Source organism: Buteo buteo, chromosome 14, assembly GCF_964188355.1.
Source record: "Buteo buteo chromosome 14, bButBut1.hap1.1, whole genome shotgun sequence".
Classification (NCBI taxonomy): Eukaryota; Metazoa; Chordata; class Aves; order Accipitriformes; family Accipitridae; genus Buteo; species Buteo buteo.
In genome coordinates, this window is record NC_134184.1 from 30262945 (window position 1) to 30283739 (window position 20795).

At 47.4% G+C, this 20795-nt stretch overlaps 2 long non-coding RNA genes across 3 annotated transcripts; one reads left to right on the plus strand and one right to left on the minus strand.

The window, feature by feature from the left end:
• Nucleotides 1–687: 687 nt before the first annotated feature.
• LOC142039534 (uncharacterized) lies at nucleotides 688–6977 on the minus strand. Of its 2 annotated transcripts, XR_012652927.1 has the most exons (4): nucleotides 6015–6977; nucleotides 5466–5732; nucleotides 2234–2347; nucleotides 688–1236 (listed from the first exon to the last, which is right to left on the minus strand). It is a non-coding gene; the product is annotated as an uncharacterized LOC142039534 (long non-coding RNA). The 2 variants fall into 2 exon arrangements; XR_012652926.1 differs by having other exon boundaries at nucleotides 5466–6977.
• A 4146-nt stretch (nucleotides 6978–11123) lies between these two features.
• LOC142039535 (uncharacterized) lies at nucleotides 11124–12986 on the plus strand. The gene is made up of 3 exons (XR_012652928.1): nucleotides 11124–11258; nucleotides 11368–11450; nucleotides 12227–12986. It is a non-coding gene; the product is annotated as an uncharacterized LOC142039535 (long non-coding RNA).
• The last annotated feature ends 7809 nt before the right edge of the window (nucleotides 12987–20795 follow it).

The following is a 20795-nucleotide window of genomic DNA, read 5'->3' on the forward strand; positions in this document are numbered from 1 at the left end:
GGGTGTTTGTGAACGCTGTAAAAGGAGCAACGTGCTTATCGGAGCGATTTACTTGTCTGGAGTATTTCCTATCACGCTTAAGGACCTGAAACACATTCTTAGATCAGCAATAAGGGAAACAGTGAAAGTAGTACCTATGGGAGGACTGGGTTTTTTTCCAGACCAAGCTGTTGGGGTTAAGAGCCCCTCGGCTCATCACAGCGGTGCTGGAGGCAGCCATGAGATTCCTCCTTGTCCCCCCACCCAAAAAACATGCACGAATCCTCCATTTACAATAATTATTCAGACATCTAGGGTTTTTTCTCTCTCGAAGCCCAGATCTCCCCTCCTTCTTCGTGGCCAACTGCAGTCCCTTAGAAATACAGGACAACTGCGCGCAAGGTGGGCAAGCAAAGGTCTGAGCCTGAAAGCAGAACCACGGCGCTGGACACCCAAACCCTGATCGGATGGAACCAAAAGCTTCAGTTGCTGCCTAACCCCCGCAGTGCCCAACATCCCTCTGTTTGACTTCCAAGAAGCCCGGCATCCTCCTCTCGCACGCGATCCCAAGGATCCCGGCAGTGAGCAAGTCAGGGGCTAGTTTTGCCGAAGTGGGAGGCGAGTTCAGCTTTGCCACCAGCTTCCAGAGCTGCTCGAGCATCAAACGCTCCTCTTCCACCTGCAAAATACTTACGGCATATTTCCACATGGATAGGAAAGATAATTGCTTTAATTAAATCGCAAAGATATTTTGCAACGCAGAGAAAATTCAAAATATCGGGGACCTAAAGCACATTTTTGCCCGTGGTACTCCTGCAGAGGTTGGGTTGGCTCCACGGACTTCAGGACTTTGGGATTAACTCCAGTAGCTCACATTGCACAGCTTCACTTCCATGAACCCCCCCCAAAACAAATCACGCACAGTTTTGTAAGTGCTTGGGAGAAAACGAGGAGATTAATAACAGCCAGCATGCATCAAATTTATCTAATTGTATCGAGTTATGTCAGACGAATCTAAATCTGTTTTCACGACAAGATAGTGGGAGAATCAGTAAATGTCACAATATCTTGACTTTTCAAAGCTGGGAAAGTATGGTCTAGATTAAATTATTTGAGGTGGTTGCAAAAGTGGCTGGAAAATCATAGCTGGAGGGTGGTTCTCAGTGCCATAGTCTCAGCTCACAGTCAGACTGAAAGGACATTCAGGCTGTGTGATCTGTCCCACGTCTGATGGCGCTCCACATTTTCAGTAACAACCTGGGAATAGAAAAGAAGGGACATTTGCTAGTGATGTGAAGCTGGGAGAGGTTGCATGTAAGTCAGTACATAGATTAAGAATTTAAAAAAAAACAACATTGAGGAAATCCCCTGCAAAACAGTATGACTCAGTTTTGACTAGTTAAATACAGAGTTCTGCATGGCACGGTGAAAAACAACTTCACAGAGTCACACCAGGAAATTACCACGTCGGAAGGAGTTTTGGGGAAGTGATCTACAGGCTGAACATAACTCCATGATATCCTGTAGCTGTAAAAAAGGTAAGTCTTGTACTGGATATATAAACACGAGTGTCCCAATGTGAAAACACAAGATAATTCTGCTCTGCTTGATGATCTTCTCTCAAAGACCTCAATGGGATTGAACTGCACGATTTGGGCAACGGGACTTCAAACAGAAGCTGTGTGATGGGTGGACCAAGCAGGGAGAGGTCAGAGGAGGGCAGCCAGGTCTAGAACAAAATTATTTAATGGTAAAAGTGAGAAATTAGACATTAGGGCACAGAAGGCTTTCTAAAACTGAAGATAAAGACGCTCTGGAGAAGATTGTCTGAGGAAGCTGTGGTTTCTCCATCGTTGAAGGTCTCCACCATTGACGGGTGGGCGGACATCTCTCAGGAATGATGTTGCCCTTGTGCAGAAGATGGACCAGAGACCTTCCCCTCCTGCCCCTGGGACAGGCAACATTTCAGGGAGATCAGGGCATGAAGCCAGACTCCTGGCTCAAGGCGACCGGAACGCTAGCCTTAAAAATGTGGAGGAGGTCCTCCCTCCCTAACTTCAGATCGGCATGTAGGTTGCTGCAGCTACGTGCTAGATACATAGCAGATGGACCGCCTCCAAAAAATAATGTAGCTAATACCAGTGGAGAAGAAGGGATGTTAGCAGGAGAAAGAAAAGCAATAAGTAATCTCCGGGGAAGCAGATAATTCATTTACATCCCCTGGAATGTAAAGTTGGGGAGGATTGTAACGTACCATAAAACTGTATCGAGGAGTCTGCAGTTCTTGGTATCCAGGAAAGCTGCAAGTTTAAGTTTGTGGATGTATTTAAGTCTCCCAGCTCTGAAGTAAGCTGTCTCTGGTTCACACCTGAAAAAGGATTTCTGAGCCTGAGTTCTTAATACTTTTTTGCAAATAAACCAGCTTGTCTTACAGAAGGTGCTGTCGGTATCTAACCATCACCTTACCACCTTGCCTTGGAAAAGAGAAATTTCTGTTTTATGCAATAATGTAGGGAATTATGGAAAATGGGCTGGAAGGGTCCTTTTGTCCAAGGAAGGATTAAACATACTTATCTCATTTCTGGTGAATGCCCTTCTCAAATGCTCTTAAAAATGTTCAGCAATGGAGATCCTGCACATTTCCTAGACTGTTCGGATGCTTCATTATCCTTTCCTGCAGACAGCATTTCCTAACACCTAACCCATATCTCCACTGATGTAGTTTAAAGCCATTACATGCTTTACACAAGACACTCCTGTGTACATACTTAATAGACTGTTGACTCTTTTTTTGCAAAATCATAATGATAAATGTCTTTATCAACTTGATTGGTGCTAAATTTAGTACTCCCTTTTGTCCTTTTTCATAAACATCTGTAAGGGCACAGTGCAGCCAGGTCACCATGCAGCCACAGTGATGGAGCCTGCGAGCCCTCATAAAGTTAAATATATAGTGAGTTATTTCACCTCTTCATTGTCAGACAAAAACGAAAGCCAAAGCAGACTCCAGTTGCACATAGCAGCCATTGCAGAGAGCGCTGTCATCTCAGGCATCATGCTCAGCTGATAGAAATGCTGATTGATGCACTTAAAATATACATATATCAATTATTGCTAAGCTTAAGAACTCAAGGCGGGGAAAAACCAAAACAACAGGAAGTTTCTAAAAGAAGGTAAATATTTCTCTTCCCCTAAAACACCAAAGAACCCCCCCAACAAACAAAAACCCCACCCAACCCAGAAACAAGCTATGAGCAAGGCATATTTGGGGTGACCTGTATCCTCCACCTCCTGGTGTTCCCAGGGAGCTATTGACTGTCCAGGACTTTGAGAGGTGACATGAGCAGCAGCAGGGATAGCTTCATTTTCGTTCTCCTCTGTCCATTTGTGTGCACTGTCTACGTTATGGCTCAGAAGTTTATGCCAGTGCAGCCAATGCACAACCAGACAAGGAACATCAAGCACTAGCTCCAATTTTAATTGTTTCCCTTTGAATTTCACTGCTCAGGAAGAACGTCAGCCTGCCAGCTTGGAGCCTGGTGGGTTCATTTACAGATCAAATGTACCAAGAGTTTGGTGATGCCAAATCTGACGGCGCAGAATAGGGTTGAGGTGCCCGGGCAGGGATGGAGCAAGGGATCATGTCTCTCCAGCCCAGCTACAGACCTTTTGGGACAGTGGTTCTCACCATGAGAAGGTTTTAACCTTCTCATCACTGCATTTCACAACTGCTCAGCCCTGATGAGACCTCCTCAAAATAACGCGCACCGTTGCGATCTTTGCAATTCAAGCTGCAACAGGCACAGGGGCCAGAGATGGACAGAGCTGCAGAGAAACCCATGTGGCTGCATCCAGATGTATTTTTCATCCTGAATTAAAAAATTGAGCTGGCTCCAGTTTGGAAGGTGAAAACCATGTGGTTAGCTGGTTAAACGGCGCACGTGAGTAATAATTTACCCCAGCTATTTAGGACTTGACGCCTTTATCCAGGTGATAGAAGGAAGGAGTGGAAAAGCCATGCCTGCTGCGCTGGGACCCACAGATGATGCTTTGCATAGGCCAGAGGTGGAAATGATTTACAGCTGTTCCAAGCTGGAATACCACAAAGCTTGGAAGGAGTGGCAAACCTTGCTAGCTACTATCATTCATCTCTTCTGTCTCTTGCATTAGTCTCTAATTTTAAAAGTCAGATTCTTTTAAGAGCCATCATTAAGTTTTCAATCTCCAAGCTTTCAGTTTCTCTGGAGAAACAAATGAGGAAAAAAACACTTTTCAGAGCTCAGGAGGAAATAATGGGTTTAGTGTGATCGTTTCCTTCTAGGAGATGGGTTAGTAAAGGATTTCCAAGAACAGACTCAAATCAGCCTGCGTTTTGTGTTCAGCAGTATTGCCGGGGGAATTTACACACCTGTCACCTAATTGACGCTTCCTTTGTAAAACAGAAATGACAAACCCAAGTCATTTGCTTTTATTGTCCTTTTTTTTTTTTTCTTAATGGTAAAGTGCTTGACACCCTTTTGAACAGAAATAGCAGGTTTCCTCCGCACATTGGGATTCAGCACAGGCTGCAGTTTTCAGGGTGTAAGCGGAGTGGGTTTCCTTTGAGTCATCATGGTATCAGACGGTGCAATGTATTATTAAAATCCAATTTAAACTTCCTACTCTCAGGTGCCAGATGGCCAAACTATGTTTGCAGTCCTGTAGCAGAGCTAGGATGGGCTTGTCACATGCTCCTGCCACTGTCACATCTATCTAAATAGAAATTTCTAATGTCACTTTGGTTTTTAAGTAGTTGGAAGCCTGATCATTTCAGCTCTAGCACGTCTAAGTGCTTTATGGGTCTCTGTCGTGATGCAGAGACATTCCCAAGACTATAGAGATCCTGCTTAGTTCCTGAAAAACTGAGGTCATCCTTAGCTGAGTGGTGGGAATACAACTGGGGCTGGACCTTAATATTTGTCTCCTGTTCCTCTGCCATGAGAAAACAAACAGAGGAGCAACGTGCACAAAGAGACTACATTCCCAAGGCCTGACCAGACTTTTTAGCTCGAGACTGAACATGAGGTGGGAGGCAGCTTGTTAAATAATAAAAAGAGAGAGAAATCAAGGAGAGAAATTTCTTCTCTCTTCAGAGTTCAGGGGATTTCTGCCAGGAAAGATTCCTTATTTTTTTCATCTGTATGTATTTCTCACTGGCATTTTCTATGCTCCATTACATTCCCCATCGCTTTGTAATTGAGGATTTTAGAAGATAGGACAACTTTCGAGCTGGCAGGGTAACAAGGACTAGAAAATTATATAGGATGTGGCTTGGATGGAATTTAGCCCAGTGACATCATGGCTGCGTTACAACCCCTTCCGAAAAAAACGGCCTCCAGATCCCCTATGGAGAAGGGTGTCCTCTCCGATGAACTGTCCTATGATTGTCCCTGGGATGGGACAAATCCAGCTGCAACGTGTCTACGGGGAGGTGGGCACGTACCTACCTGCAGTGCCGTGGGCTGGAGCTCCTCCACTGTGCTCAGCTCTACGTGTGTCTCCTCCAGGGAGGGATGCACTGCTGCTTTGGGCTCGTAAAGAGCGCCCAAGAGCTTCACCGCTGAAGGCTCCACGCCTCTGAGGGTTGTCCGCATCTTCCCCAGCGAACGGATCCCCCAAAAACCGTCCCGGTGAGGATGTCTCATGGAGCCTCCTGCGGGCTTTCTCTATGTATTTCCTTCCAAAAACCCCAAAGATCAAGCTGGGTTTCCCACCTGTAATAAGGGGAAAGGAGACCCCGCGTGGGAGGAAGGAATAAGGAGAACCCCAATCATCACACGGGTCATCGTATGGGGATTGGGAAGCACTCGAACCGTTTGGAGGCACAATCTGCCCCCTTCACGCCTAACTCGGTGTGTTCAGTAGCATGGCAACACGACCGAGCCATCCTTCTTGAAGCTAATACCACACGGGGAGATTAACCGCGAGCAAGCAGGCAACAAATAATAGGCTCATTGAAATGCAAGGAGAGCTCCGCTTCGACCACATTGAAATACCCCTTCTCCATTTCGGGCTTCTGTCCCTCTTGCCGGCGCGGGTGCCCTGCCTGCGTGGCACGGAGGAGTCCCCCCCTTTACGTGGCATTTTGTCACCAGCTCCCCGCCTCCGACAGCAGCGCGCCCGGGAGATGCCAGAGCCATGTGAGACAGCGGGATGACGGCAGGGAAGTCCCCAACCCAGCACAAAAATCGGGGCAGGAAAAGGAGAGCAGGGAGGGGATTGTGAAACTGGGGGCAGGCGGCAAACTGGGATGCGATTCCCAGCGGGGTTTCGTGGAAGAGGCTGACGGACACGCTGCAGAGAGGGGATTTATCCTTGCCTCCTCCTCCCCGCAGGCCCCCAGAATAAGTTAAACAAGGCGTCAGATGTTTCTATTTTAAGAGCAACCAGGGAGGCTGGCAACTACAAAATGAAAAGGAGGGGAGGGCAGAAGTTGTCTAGTAAAATTAGCAACACATTTCCCTCCCTGCCTTCCAAAGAGTGTGCCCCCTTCTAGCAAGCCGGGGTCTGCGCAGCATAAATTATTCCTGTCTAAATTTGAGCCTGTGCTGTTGTTTCTGCCAAGTGTTTACTCCTGAATGCCATATTTTTTCAGGCGCAGGTGACACCGGGTGACATGTGTCATCACAGTACGTGTCCTTGAAAAATATGCGCTGTGAAATTGCGCTGACGTTCCCCAGGACGGGCTGCTCGCGTGCGCAAAGAAAGCAGTCGGAAGGTCTTGGTCAAGAGACTGCTCCACCAAAGTGGACTAGGGGCTGGGGAAGCTCTCCGCTGCCAAATGTCACCGAGTTCACAGATCGTCACCGAACCGCGCGTGTGGTTGGCTTGTACAGATAAGACCTCCGGGCACCTTCTCCCGCAGATATCTTTGCACTGTTGCTTCCCCCGTGAATGAGACCCGTCCTCCTCGCCGCAGTGAGTAAAGCCAAAATTTCATCGTCTGTCACAGGTTCCTTCACATCCAGAAGCTGCTTCAGGCGCGCTCCTCGCAGCACAGCGATCGCGCACCACTAGCAATCGCCGTAAGGGCAAAAGAGAGATGCCGGATAAATATTTGACAGCTATTTCCCATTCTCCGAAACCAACGTTCACCCCTTTTGGCCACATGCCACCTGCCAGCACCGAGACCGGAGCTCTTTGAAAAGGTGGGATGATCCGTTTTTTGGTCATATTCAGATTGCTGAAAGCCCAGATCCATGCAGCGTGATGGACAAACCCAGTCACTCGAACACTGTGCAGGTCCATTTTGGTTGTGCCAAGTAAGAGACTTTCACGGCTGGGGATGCAGCGGCGATAGTAAGTCATCGAAACAAGGATCTCTGGGCTGGGCAAGCTCACCTGGCTCCTAATCAGCCTTTACGCACTCATAGGTTTCTGTCCAATCAAGCGCACAGATTAAAATAAACCGTCCATTTAAAGAGAAGGCTTTGTACCCCCAATTATGGTAAAATGTTTTAAGTTACTGTCTTAAGCTCCAGCACGTCAAGGTTAGAAATGTTTTTGTTTCATTGCTCTGACACCATATGGCCAAAGTCAACAAGAGGCTGATGTGAGTGTTTGATATATGGCAGCCCAGCACGATCTCATCTTCGGGAGGTCACGGGATTAGTGCCTAGAACAGTCAGATACGATTAACATTCGGCACTCTATCTGCGCAGAGACGTACGGGTCTGTCACTGTGACTACAGGTGGAAAGCCAAAATTGGATGAAGGTCAGAGAGGGCTTTGTGACTGTCCGGGCAGTCCAAACCTGGGACATCCTATCCCACGTAGTGCTACCGGTAGGGGAAAGCCACTTGTCCCAAAATGCCTCTCGCTGCCATCAGCCTTATTGTGCTTCGCAGCTTAGGTTCACCCAGCACACCTGTCTGCTCCAACACCACGCGGCAAACGGAGGAGGACATCTGTGCCGGGGAATTGATTTCTGCCATCTTCTGCTATTTTTACACGGTGGCTGTGAAAGCTTCCAAAACGAGACGCATTGCCACAATTAAACTGAATGCATTTAATAGCAAACTGTATGGCAAATTGCAGAGCGAAGCCACTTCATATTTCCATGGGGCTTGCTAGAAAAATAGCTCCAATTAATGAGGCACATTGTAGACTTGTTTATATTCAGCCCACTCCGTTCGAGCAACAAATTATCTGCGTGTGATTATGAGGCCAAATTCACCCTATAATTTTCCATTTAGCCTTTCTTTTACTGCCTGGCCTGTTCCACCGAGCTGAGGAGTTATTTGTGGAGCAAAACCTCCCTGTCCCTGCTCCCAAGCTTCGGAGGACTTCGCAGATATTGCACAAAGTCACAACATCCCGTGCGTAGCCACCGCTCGCTAATACCAGCTTCCAGGTTCAGAGTTAGCAGGCAGAAGGCTGGGCCACTTTTCTGGCTTGGTTTGCTTCTCCCTGGCCTCGGTAACCAGAAACTAAGCAGAAAGGATATCCCGGAGTCAGCCTGGAGTGGTAAAATTCATCGCACCAGTCCCAGACAGAACTGGGACCTTGACTTTTGGAAGGAAAGAGCCTGGACTGCTTTAGGCACGGTGTTTGCGGGGATGCACATGTCCACACGGGCCATCCGGGTCCCAGTGCTGTAACCGAAACCCTCTGACACTGCAGTGCCCTGCCACGAAAAGCAGCAGAGGTTGCATTTCATCACTCATCTCGTGGGTTTTGCTCACGGCTACAAGGAGCATTCCCAGTACAACAGGCGCAGGCGAATTTTTGTGGGCTCTTCGTGCAACCACGTGGGAGGGTCTCTGGGCAGAAGCCTTCCCAGGCTTGAGTATTTTGGGGTAATTCAAGCCTTGTAAGGTGTTTCACTGCACGTTTTAGAACAAGCCGAGTCTCTCTCCCAGCCACTCATGGCCGTGGGCACGCTGGGATCTCCGTGCGAGCCGTGACAGGGCAGGGATGAAGAGAGACAGAATAGCCGTATGTTACAACCCCGAATTAGGACAAACGTCCCTTTATATAGCGCCTTCACTTGTGCCACATAAGCAGCACCAACCCCAAAACGTCGAGCTTCTCTTTTTCCTTCCCTAAGCTGCTGGAAGAGGCAGCCCAGCAGCAGACCCCCACATCACGGCACCAACCCGCCGTGCTCAGTCCCAAGCACAGGGACACGGGAATCGCACAGGCTCTATATATTTGTAGCCTCCCACAAACGTCCTGAAGAGGAAAAGATAACATAAAAGCGCCAACCAGAAAAGCAGAGAAGCGCTGTGTTTGTGCGGTTCCACTTGTTGCTCAGATGCCTTTTATTTTTGGTGCCTGTCCTAGCAGTTTCCAAGAAATCTCCCCCTATCCTATTTCTATGGGGAGGTATAGCGTTACGCTCCAGCCCTTCAGGCACGAACATTTGAGGACAGAGTCAGGCCACGAGGTCAAGCCTGTATTTATAATACGAGACGTCAGCGGGGCCAGGTCACTGGAGCAGGCTGCACTTTCCTGCAAAACTAAAGGATGCTCCAAGGGTCCCCGGGACGATCGGGAATTACCAGTACAGTCCTGCGGGGTTGGCTCTGCAGGTTTTTAATGTCAGATAACATTCATCATTGTTACCTCCGCAGGATTAAAGCATAGGTGCCTTTTGCTAGTTCAGATTTTTCCTTATATTAAAATTTGTATAGCTTATCCATTTCTCCTTAGCAATAAGGTCCAAGTAAGACAGAGGCAGACATTAGCAAGACGTGCCAGGAGTGAACTTACTCAGGAGCATTCCTGTGGGCACAGCTTCACTTAAGCGCCTCCTTTTTTTAAAAAAAAAAATGTCTTAGAGACATTTTAATGTATGGAAAAAACCCACCTCTTAGCCTCTTCGGTTCCACTGGCCCTGTTCATTTCTCACATGGAGCCATAATCCTTTCCAGCGGTAACTAGTTGGGATGTCACAAATAAAGGATTAAACCTTCAGGTGAGGCAGAGCTTCTTATGAGCTTACTGCTTAGCTATTATAGATCCTGTTCTCCTGCAGAAATTACACGCACATACGGGCGTGTGCATTATTTAAGATGGAGCAGCAAGACTGCAGATGGATGGATCTTCTAGCTCAGGAAAGCAGGAATACTAATTATTGTTCTTTCCGTGCAGCCATCCAATGCCGAGGTGGGGAAAATGATGTATGGGGCATTATTTGATCTTTCAGATATACTTTAAAAACACACTATTCAGTAGGGGAGCAGAAGTTATTATCAAGATGTGTTTCTTATAGTCAAGTGACCAACGCTGGATTTGGGTTGATGTTTTGACAGGCTGCAGTTGTCAACCCCGCAGTCAGGTTATTCCATTTGGATATTTCTGACCTTGTGCTAAAATTTCAAGAAGAAAGTGCACTTACATTTTTAATGTGCATCCTGCTGACACAACACCTTTCCCTGTGGGAGAAGCAGTCCTTGAGGAGGGAAAAGTAAGAAAGAAGATAAGTAATTCCTCTCAGTTGGATAAACCCATTGATTTCATGTGCACAAGATTAAAAAAAAAAAATGAAGTCATCATTGTATAGTGTTTATTATTTCAGTGTGTGGCAAAATGTTATTCTAAAAATAATATCAACCTACCATGGGAAGCCACATCATTTTTATCAGGATAATTGATAAATAAGACCTCTATCTAATGTTTCTCTTTGTAGGAAATTACAGCCTTGGAGAAGAACACATTATTGCAGAGAAAGTCAGAGTGAGCACTGAAGAGCTGACAGCCCTGGCTGGAGACAGAGGTTGCTTTTCACGGATAACACAATATTTTATGAGTGCTAAACTGATTTGGACCCTACGACAATCAAAGTAACAACATCTATGGGGTTTAATCTGCTCTACGACCCAAAGAGTTGCAAGAAGATGGCCCTTTCACTGCACTTATCATCGAAACGTAATATATTTAGAGACACAAACTTGGAGGAAGTCTCCCACAACCATATGTTTTCCATCGTTTCCCCCCCGGGGAAGAAGAATCTGCCACCTGGGATTCCTGGGACCTGTTTTCCAGCATTGCCCGGGCAGAACGCCCGCTGTGACGGCAAAAGCTTGGAGCAGCCGGTCTGCCACCACTTCTGACAGCCTCGGTCATGGCCCCCGTCTTCCCTTTCCTCATCTCCAAAAGGGAAGCCAGACAGCTGTTTGGGAAGCTTTGGGGAAAAAAAAAATAAAAATAAATCTTGTCAAGAATTTAAAAGAAGGAGGAGACAGTGAAAGTGTGTGTGTGTCTCCAGGTTTTGGCCTGTCTCCAGCTGGCTGACGGTACGACGCTGGCTTTCTTTGTTTCCAAGCTGCAAAATAACCATAAAAACAAAAACCTAAGTAACGTATTAATGGCTTGCTTAATTTCACTTTTTTCCCTGTATTCCAGTACTCGTGCGGCCCCAGAGATGTTTCACTGCGTAACTATAAATAAAGGAGTCTCTAGCTGTGGAAGAGGACAGAAGAGCTGATGTGAGTTCACCACCAGTAAATAACACTCTGCTCTTTCGCACCTACAGCTTGCAAAAAAAATAAAAAAGGAGTCGTTTCGTTTCAGTTCAGGGGCAATTAAGTGCTCTCTGAAATTTTCCCTGAAAGCGTGATAAAATGCAAATAAGCATTTCCAGGAACACCTGCCTTGGATTCCCAAGGAAACTCCTGTTCCTTCGCTGCGCTGGGTGCTGCGCAGTGGAGCTGGGTTTGTACTGCTCCTGCTGACCCCGGGACGGTCATCCCAACGGCCAGCCCTGCTTTTTAGAAACTCTTTTCTTAAGAAAGCAAGTCCCAAGAAAGGCAACAGGGAATAGTCTTTGCTTTGCTTCTTCACTTAGCTGAATGCTGGTTAATATTTTAAAAAATCAATCCTGAATCACTCAAAATTAATGTTGCTATTCCGATCTTCATAAGCCAGCACAAATGTTGCATCTTGCCCTTGACCTCCCACTTTGTAAATTCCCCATAAATTTGCAAAACTAAACTAAATTTAATTTAGTTGTGGTGTTAGCTCTGTATTCAGCAGAACACAGAAGCATGCACACACCCTTTCGGTACCTGCGTTGCAAAACGCACACACCATTTTAAGTGACACAAGAAGCCACTAACATGATTACGGTAGGCACTACAGACAAATATCTTCGAATTATGCTTTTATTTCTTCTGCTTGCACAAGATCACTTCTTGTGGTGCTTTCCCCAAATATTTCTCGTTTTCTGCCACCAAGCTGCAAGAAATCATTTGTTTTCTTTCAGAAGAAATTGGCAAAGGAAGACAGACAACCTAAATCCTGCCTCTGGTCCTTCTACAGAGAGGAGTTGGGTTAAGGAAGCAGGGTTTGACATAGCCTACCGCCCGGCTGTATTTTATGCCCTGCTGGCTCTATTGGTCATGAAACGTCCACGCGAGGCCAAAGGACCCTCCTAAACACTTTATTTGCTTCGCTGCGAGTTCTTCATTCTGCAGAAGACCAAATTAAGAGCAACGCGAGATAAACTACCCAGTCTTTCCCAAGACATACCGCTAGCGTTTTCGGCTTCAGAGTCCACAAGAGCAGCATGATGCCCTTGCCTTTTAATTAGCTTAAGCCAGAAAGAGCGAAGATTTGAGCTCTTGGGCTGTACCGAAGAGACCGAGAGCTCAAGAGCAGAAGCAGAGCTGCTGCCACCCGCCATCACCCCCCCTCGCCATCAAGTCCCCATCAGCGTGAAAACGAACGCCTTTTCTTCCCATCGGTGGGTGAAATCAGAGCCCTCGTGCAATTTCTGTCAACAATTACTTGATCACCCTATTTTTGTGCAGGTCTGCTGATTGCAGCGCAGCGTCTCTGCCAGGGGACGGGCGAGAGGCTGGAAGGGATCAACCTATTGCTTAAAAACAGAATGTGACAGCTAGGAGAAGCAGCGCGTGTTTTGCGGAGCTTTTTTATTCACGTGCTAAAATTGTTTCCTATTAAACAAGCTAGGCTAAAAGACGGGGCGAATTAAATGCTAAGTCAAGCCTGCTTTGGCCCGCTGCTGCAGCTGTTAATCTGATTTTTGAAGCCACTAGCTTGCTGGGCAGTATGAACACAGTTTGCTGGATGCTCTCATGGCTGGTGGTGCAATGTAAGCACAACATTTGGAATACAATCCACCAGTGTCCCCACGCCAGATCCCCTAACCTACTTCCTAGGCCCGCTGCCAGTGTTGTGCTATGAGTCACGAAGAGAAACAAACACAAGGAATGTCAAATTAAATAGGACGCAATGCTTTCGCAGCATTTAAAAGCGGAGCGATTGTGCTGCAGCGTACAAACCTCCCTGGACTGCTTCTCGTCTTGGTAATAAGAAACATCCCTTTAATTAGTTCTACCTAATGAAATTCATAAGCCAGGGAGTGGGAGTTTTGCTCCTGGGTAGAAACTGAAAACTTCTCTCCGCTTGCTCTGCCCATTTTCTGCAGCAGTCATTAGCAAATTTTATCAAATCTCTGCATTAAACAGTAACAACTATTGTTCACCCAGAACACAAGTCCATTTATGAGCTGCAATATGACACATCTTGGAAACCCAAGACTGAGAGGCACTTCTAAAAAAAAGAAAATTAGGACTGGCAAGAAAAAGTAGTTTCAAATTGTCAAGAATAAACAATAGAGAAACTTCTACCTGATCATTCCGGCTGCTGAGATCAGAGAGGTTCCTTTACCTTTCTGGGTTTGGGCAAAATAATTTACAAAACGTATTCCATCTTTTCTTACAGGTAAGTGGCGTCCATCACTGCTCCAGCTGAAGCTCTGGGTGCTTCATGCTCCTTGCATTAGGGACAAGTAAAATAATTTTAGGAAGCCTCAAGATGTGCATTTGCTCCTATGGGAATATTGACCCGCGAGGGTCTGCTTAAATCCATTTTGGTTATGTGTCTCTCAAGACAAAGCGATATCCATGGCAACAAACAATTTCACTGCAGAAGAGCGAGCACATCCAGGAGGAGCGTGTAATCGTGCTGCTTATCGAGGACTGAAAGCCCGAAAGCACAAAGTTTGAGCTCTCAGGCACAACACCAGTGCTCTGCAGGATAGCAGGGCCTTTTATCGGGACACTTTTGCAAATGCCCGTCATAGAGGACAGCGAGGGAAATCGAAGCCTTGGCCGCCGTTTTCATTTCCAAACTCTTTTGCAAAGAGACGTGGCTCGCCGTGCGGTCGCGGTTGCCCTTTGAGAAGGTAACAGAGGAGGGTGAGAAGGAGGGAACCGATTTTCAGCTGCATTTGGAGACAGCAGAAGCACAAATCACCACTAAGACAAACTGTCGGGACGGTCCGGATTTTGGTACAAACTGTTTTCAGCACCTACTGGGGCCCCTCGGTGCATATGCCTGTTTTCCTCAAAGCGGCTGCTGACCGATACATTCATCCTGTTATTCCACGCTGGGTCCCGTAATTACAGAGCCCGACTTAAGGGTTGGTTAGAGCTGCTATTACGGGAAGCCACGACGTTGGACGCGGCTGCAGCGCTGATGGGGGAAGGAGGGAGGAAAATCGCACGTGGCAGCTCTTGCACCAACGCTTGCCGCGCTGGGCAACGTTAACAGAGGGAAAAAAGGAAGCCACAGCCCCCCCCGAGGGTCTTCCCGAGACCCCTTCCCACTAATAAAGGCAACTTGGATTTGGGCTGGGAGAAGTAGTTTTCTAGTTCAGCACTCAGGGCTATTTCAGCAATAGCTCGAACCAGCTCTGCTCTCAGGACCTGCTAGAGAAAGATATCGGCGCAAAGTACATCTCGCTGTGGTCCCACTGGAGCTAAAGGACTGCTTTGAAGGTTCGGTGCATTTTAACCCAAGAGCATCTTACCCTGACCCGAATCCCCTTCCCCTCCAGACCTGGCTGCCTGCTAGCATTCGCTCCGCTCTCCAACCTCTGTCTCCGCTCTGTTGAGACAGAAAGCTCCCACCAGCATCGCTTAACGCCTCCAAGACAATTTCCTGAGCTGTTGGGATCCTTCGACTTGCAAACCAGAGCCAGCACTCACTTTTAGCCTCGGAGATCCGTGGAGAGCGGGTACGGGGTTGCCAGCCAGCCTGATACCGCTGCAGAGGGAACACGAGAGAGACCCAAGGTGAAATTTTTCAAGCAGTGTTTTAGTGCCATGACCTGTCTAAACGCTACACAGCCACTTGCAAATGATGTGATTGATTACAAGATACATCAACGCCACCCCATCGGACCTTGTTGCCTACAACGGTGCTGACAGAGCACCCGTCAGCTTCGTTTCCAAGAACCCATAAATGCAAGAGCTATAAGGTCATCACCCTCCCAGGAGAAAGAAGGGACCCTTGTTCTGAAAGCCAAAGTGGCTCTATTAGGAATTTGAGGTCAAGGCACTCCAAGGGGCACACGCTGTGCCCTACAGCTGTATCCGGGGTGAGCACACCTCCCACAGAACACACAAGGTGCGAGACATTTGCTTTGTCAGGGAGAAAGACCAGGGTAATGGTTTCTTTCAGGGGTTTGGCTTTTTATACTGGGGCTTTCTGTCCCAAAGAGGAACAGGTCCTACTTCTGGAGGCCAAAGCTTATGCACTGAAGAGAAAAAATTGTTTGAAGGTTAATACTGAATTTAGCATCTCTAGCTGAGATCAGGAGGTGATTTTAGGGATCAGACTCACCTGGTGGAAAAAAAAAAAAAAACCCAGAGGCATTGCCTCTGCCCCCCAGGCGGTTGCAAGTGCCTGCAACTCCCCCTCCCGAATCTACCTCACCCCACCACCACCCATCCGAGAAACCCCACCTCTGTTACTGCAGGGGTTTCCATTTCAGCTGCAATACCGGGTGGCCTTTCGCTCTGCAGCGGCAGTGATATATTACCCACCCAGGTACTGACCAGGCTCAACGCATCAGCTTATCTGCCAAGGTCTACTCCCGTGACCCTTTGTCCCCGTTAGCCTGCTGAATTTACGCTCCTTCTCTGATGTATTGCTACATGAAGCTGCAGGCAAAGGATGAAGTTTTTCCTGGTGGTGCAGTTAAAACCATTAAGGGAAAAAAAAAAAATACCCAAGCCCGTGAGCAAAACTGTCTCACTTTACCAAGATCAGGTGGGATGCAACCTTATTGTCTCGTTTGGAGCATAGCAAATATTAGTTGATCAAAATGGCTTCAGGTATAGCATCTTTAATACGAATTTGAAAGAGCTATAAGAAAACATCAGTGCAGTCTCAGGGGGATGCTGGCCTGAATTTAAAGAGACCTTCAAGTGATTGGAGCTCAACTACACGGGTCAGAATGAAAATCTCTACTTCAGTGATTCGCAGTGAAAAGACACAATGCCAAGCTAGGTTTTTATTATGGTTAACCCTTTTGATACTTACTGCTGGAGTTATGGATTTAGATGTATCTATAGATTCAGATACTGTCATTGGATGCTGGTATAAACAGCATCTTCCCGAGTCCAGAAACCGATGGCTGGTTGCCCATCTGTCTCCTGGGTCTTTTCTCCCAAGAAATTGTGGATATTTATAAGTCAGCACCCTCTCATTTGCTTGCCCTTAATAGGGCAATGCATTCCCAAAGCCATTTATCAGCTCTGGGCTGGCTACGGAGACTGAACCGTCTCCTCCACCTCCCTCCCCTCCTCTCCCACATCATGCCCCATAACGTCTCCCTCAGTGGTGGCCAAGATCCTGCTGAAGCAGACCAAATTTCAGGCTACTCAGCAATCCCAGCTCTGGGGGGAGCACGAGACGCAGGCTGGAGAAGCCTTTTCTATCATTACTCCCTGGAGCCATTAACAGCCAAAGAGTGGTTTTGCCAGATCTCAGCTCCTCTCCGGTTACATCCCCACCACCCATGACCCTAAGCAGAAATCCCAGGCTTATAAAATTAAAACAGGCCATTCCCACGAGCCACCTTGGGGCTCCGTGCTCGGATGGGATCAGGGGAAAGAGCAGAGGCACGCGTGCTCCCGGAGTGGCGCAGAATGAGTAGCGTACAAACGCAAGCTCCGAGATTCCCTGGCCCCAGTTTTCCTGCCCCAGTTTTCCCATAGCTGCAAGTCAAACCGGACACGGATGTAGCACAGTAACCTATTGAACCAGATCTCGTTAGCTAACTACAGAGAAATCTAGCAGACCATTAAAAATTAAGCTAAATATAGGCACACATTAAAAAAAAAAAAAAAAAAAAAAATCAGTAATTCTAAAGGTCTGAGCCTAATTCATCAGGGAGCAGAAAATCATAACACATGAGATGTTCTCCAGACGATGCAACTGCAGCTCCAGCGAGCCAGAAAGCTTTAACCAGATCTCCCCAGAACCACAGGGAGGAATGCTGTGCTTCTGCTCCGCTGCCAAAAACCCCAGCCTCCTGCACGCCTGGTTATTTTCCACGCTCAGACACGCGCGAGCTCACCCGACAACCCAAGGATGCGCTACCCTTTCCAGTCTTCTGCGGCTCGCTCCTGCTTTCAAGGCTCGCTTGGTAGCCCGGAGGTCGTGTTTCCCTTGGGATCAGGGGTGTTGGTGGCAACCGGTCGTGAGCAGGACTGGTAGCCAGGGACAGCTTTTCATCAGCCGACGCCACTGGGATGACCTCCTGGTCCAAGCCTGCGAAGCCACTGCCGTGGCTCCTGCTTTTGGCTGATGTCTGGGCAGTAAGGGCACCCGACTAACGGTTTTGGCTGTCAAGCGCAAAGAAAACATCTTTTAATTGAGAGACGGGTGTCACGCAGTGGTCGTAACTTGGCGGCAAGAGTTATGGACCTCCCCACCTACAGCCTTCAGGTTTTACCAGGCCCTCACGGAGACAAAACGAATAAAGTAGACCGAGGAGAGACCCTACCAGATATAAACCAGGACCTTCACAGCGGTGCCATGAAGTTAAATTAGTTTGTGCGAAGACTTTGCGATCACAAGTAATCTTCTGGCTCAAACCTCCAACATTACGTGAAACACCGTCCTTTGATAAGGGCTGAATTACTCCAGGAAACTTCAAAGCCATCAAAGAACTTGTGCTCGGTGACGTTTGCGTGCAGCGCTTTGAGTGAGTTTTCTCTGCTTTTCCTCGTCACCGCGCAACAGTCAATTAAAAAGCGCTGCTCTCTTTGTAGCCTCCGCTGCAGTACGAGGTTTATTGTCCCATTTATCACCGTCGAACTGCCTCAGGCTGAATTATTTATAGCCCCGGAGAAGATGAATTAAGTGGTAAATTCAAAGTGGGTCACAGAGACGTCGCCTTGGCCTTGCGACCCAGACGTGTCAGTGGGCTGATGTCTTGGTTTCTTTGGCTTAACGGGATGGAGCATCATCATCGGCGCTCGCGCCGAAATCTCAAGCTGTCCGCACCCAGCCCGTGCTCCCCTCGGGCCAAATTGGTGGGAGGCAGGTACCAGCACCCTGCGTTATCCTCCACAGGCGACTTGCACCCGCTTTTTTTATCTGTGCATACTCTGGTATTTCGGTCAAGGAGATCATTCCAGCACCCTCAGCAAGAAACTCCGCTACTGAGCCGGATTTCTAGCATGCGGCATGGCACGCCACAGGGTGAGCCAAAACGCCCCAAAAATTCAGAAAGCGGCCTACCAGCCTGAGATTTTTAGTTTTTAGCATTGGAAAAAAATCCAGCTACTTAAGCACGGGGTTTTTAAAAGGAAATTCCATGTGCATTTCCATTCCTAAATCCCAACTGAATCTCGTAATCCTCCACCGAGAACAGCCTGTGCTCCACGCCGCCTCTAACTTCGACAACGACAATGATTCAGTTGTTTCCAAAAGAGGAGACTCACTTTTCGTATTACTGCTTTTCTTACGCCATTTCTAACTGCGTAGCAGAGGCTCCAGCAAGATGCTTACGCCGGGGGTCCCCCTGATACTTTCCATGCCAGAAAGTGGGGAGCCCTCCCACAGGCAAAGAGGATGGGGGTACCTGCCTGTCATGGCCCCAGAACCACCAATATGAGGATATTAATCTCATAAATATTGGAGATTTACATTATTTTACCAATATCTGTTCAAATATAACGCCCAAGCATTTTTGAAATCCACTTTAAAAATAAATACGTACATGAAGCGAAACACTGCTCCCTCCACAGCACCCTTGTTCCTTGGAAAGCACCAGATGTGTCGATTCTGGGTGTCTTGGGGTTTTTTCAGAGGGTGTCACAGGAGCTCAGACACCAGCTATGAGCTCCCATGTGTGGATGGAGGTCCTGGGCTAACAGACACCAGGTTCTCAGAAAGGGTCATCTGAAACAGAGATGGAAAATGTGCTCCTGGCCATGAAACCAAAGGCCAATAAAAAAAGAATCTTTTTCCTTTGTTATTGGTATTTTCTCTCCATGGTGCAAGGGCAGACAAATTTCATCATCTCTCGTGAGAAAATCTGTATCAAGAGTATCACCTAATAGCACAAAAGACAAAAAAGGCACCAAAATTCAGAAGGCTTTAATAAAAAGGTTGGGAAACAGCCTCCACTTTTGGAAAGCTGCAATAACATTTTGTCGCTCTATGATGCAATCACCTTCCCTCCAACGTTGCCTGGTACAATACTGACATCTTGCCCTTGGAAGTCAAAAATCTCTTGGCTAAGAGACCAAACGAAAATAAAGAAGAGGGTTTAGATTTAAGTACGGCAGGATGAAGAGTTTTAGCAACAGCTAACTTGCTGAGAAATGTGGTTTAAGTAATCCCACTGCTATTTTCAAATTCAGGTTGAATATACTTAATAGCTCCAGCAAACGAGAGAGCGTGGACCAGACTCCCCAGCCCGGGCAGAGGAGGAGGAAGCAGCAGACAGCTTTAATTAGAAGGCAAGACAGCGAAAGCAATTCCTCAGGAGGGGATCATCCCGAGGACGTGGACCCCCACGTCTCCCTGCCCAGGAATATTCCCAGCATTGCATTGCCTCTCTCCAGCATCCCCTGGCTTTTTTTTTTCTTTTCCTTTTTTTTTTTTTTTTTTTTCCTAAAATTCCATTTTGCAGAGGTCCAGCCTCCCAACGTGAGAGATGCAGCCCCTTGGCAAAGCAGCCCGGTTCTTCCTACGCCTGGAGGGAACCTCTTTGGACCAAATGGAGTCATGGGGAGGCAGGAGATGGGGCTGGCCAGCCCCGCACACCCCAAGGGTACCAATCACCTGGGGATGGGGGTCACCTTCTCCCACGCTGAGGATCTGCTCTGGCTTCCTCACTTCTGTTAAAACAGAAACGAAATGCTTTTGTCCCAAGTGAAAAGAAAGGTTTCACCAATCTAAAAGCAATGTCCCCAAAGTGTTATACGCTGGTCAGACATTAGAAAGAAAACTCCTCTGAAATTATTACGAACTGGCGTACTTGGGGATGTTTCAGGCTATCTCTGGAACTGAAATAAAATCCTGCTTGCCCAGAGCCGTGGATCAGCACAAATATCGATGGTGGCGATTTTCTTTCGGCCTCCCCGAAGTCAAGGTTACACTTCCACTGTTCAGGCAGATCGCCCCGTGTTTAGAAAGTGAAGTGGTGAGATTGGAGCGGGGGAAGCAGGTTTAACAACGCGCTACCTGGCTCGCTGTGGCAAACAGAAAACGAATTTGCTGGTTTACTCTGACTACATATTGCGTTTGTTCCCGTTTCTTGTCTCATTTTCTGCAACAAGTACCCAGATGAGTGTCTTCACGATGATGTTAGTTAACCTGAAAGACAACGTTCAGCTGAAATCTGTACTGCATTTCCCCTCGCCCAAAACAACAACCGCTCCTGCGACCACTTAGGGGTTTCAGTGCATCAGATATTCCTCAACTTTATTTTACTGAGCTGGTATTGCTTTTATGCAAAAGCCCATGCCCACAGAGTCTATACAGCTTCCTTTACATATACA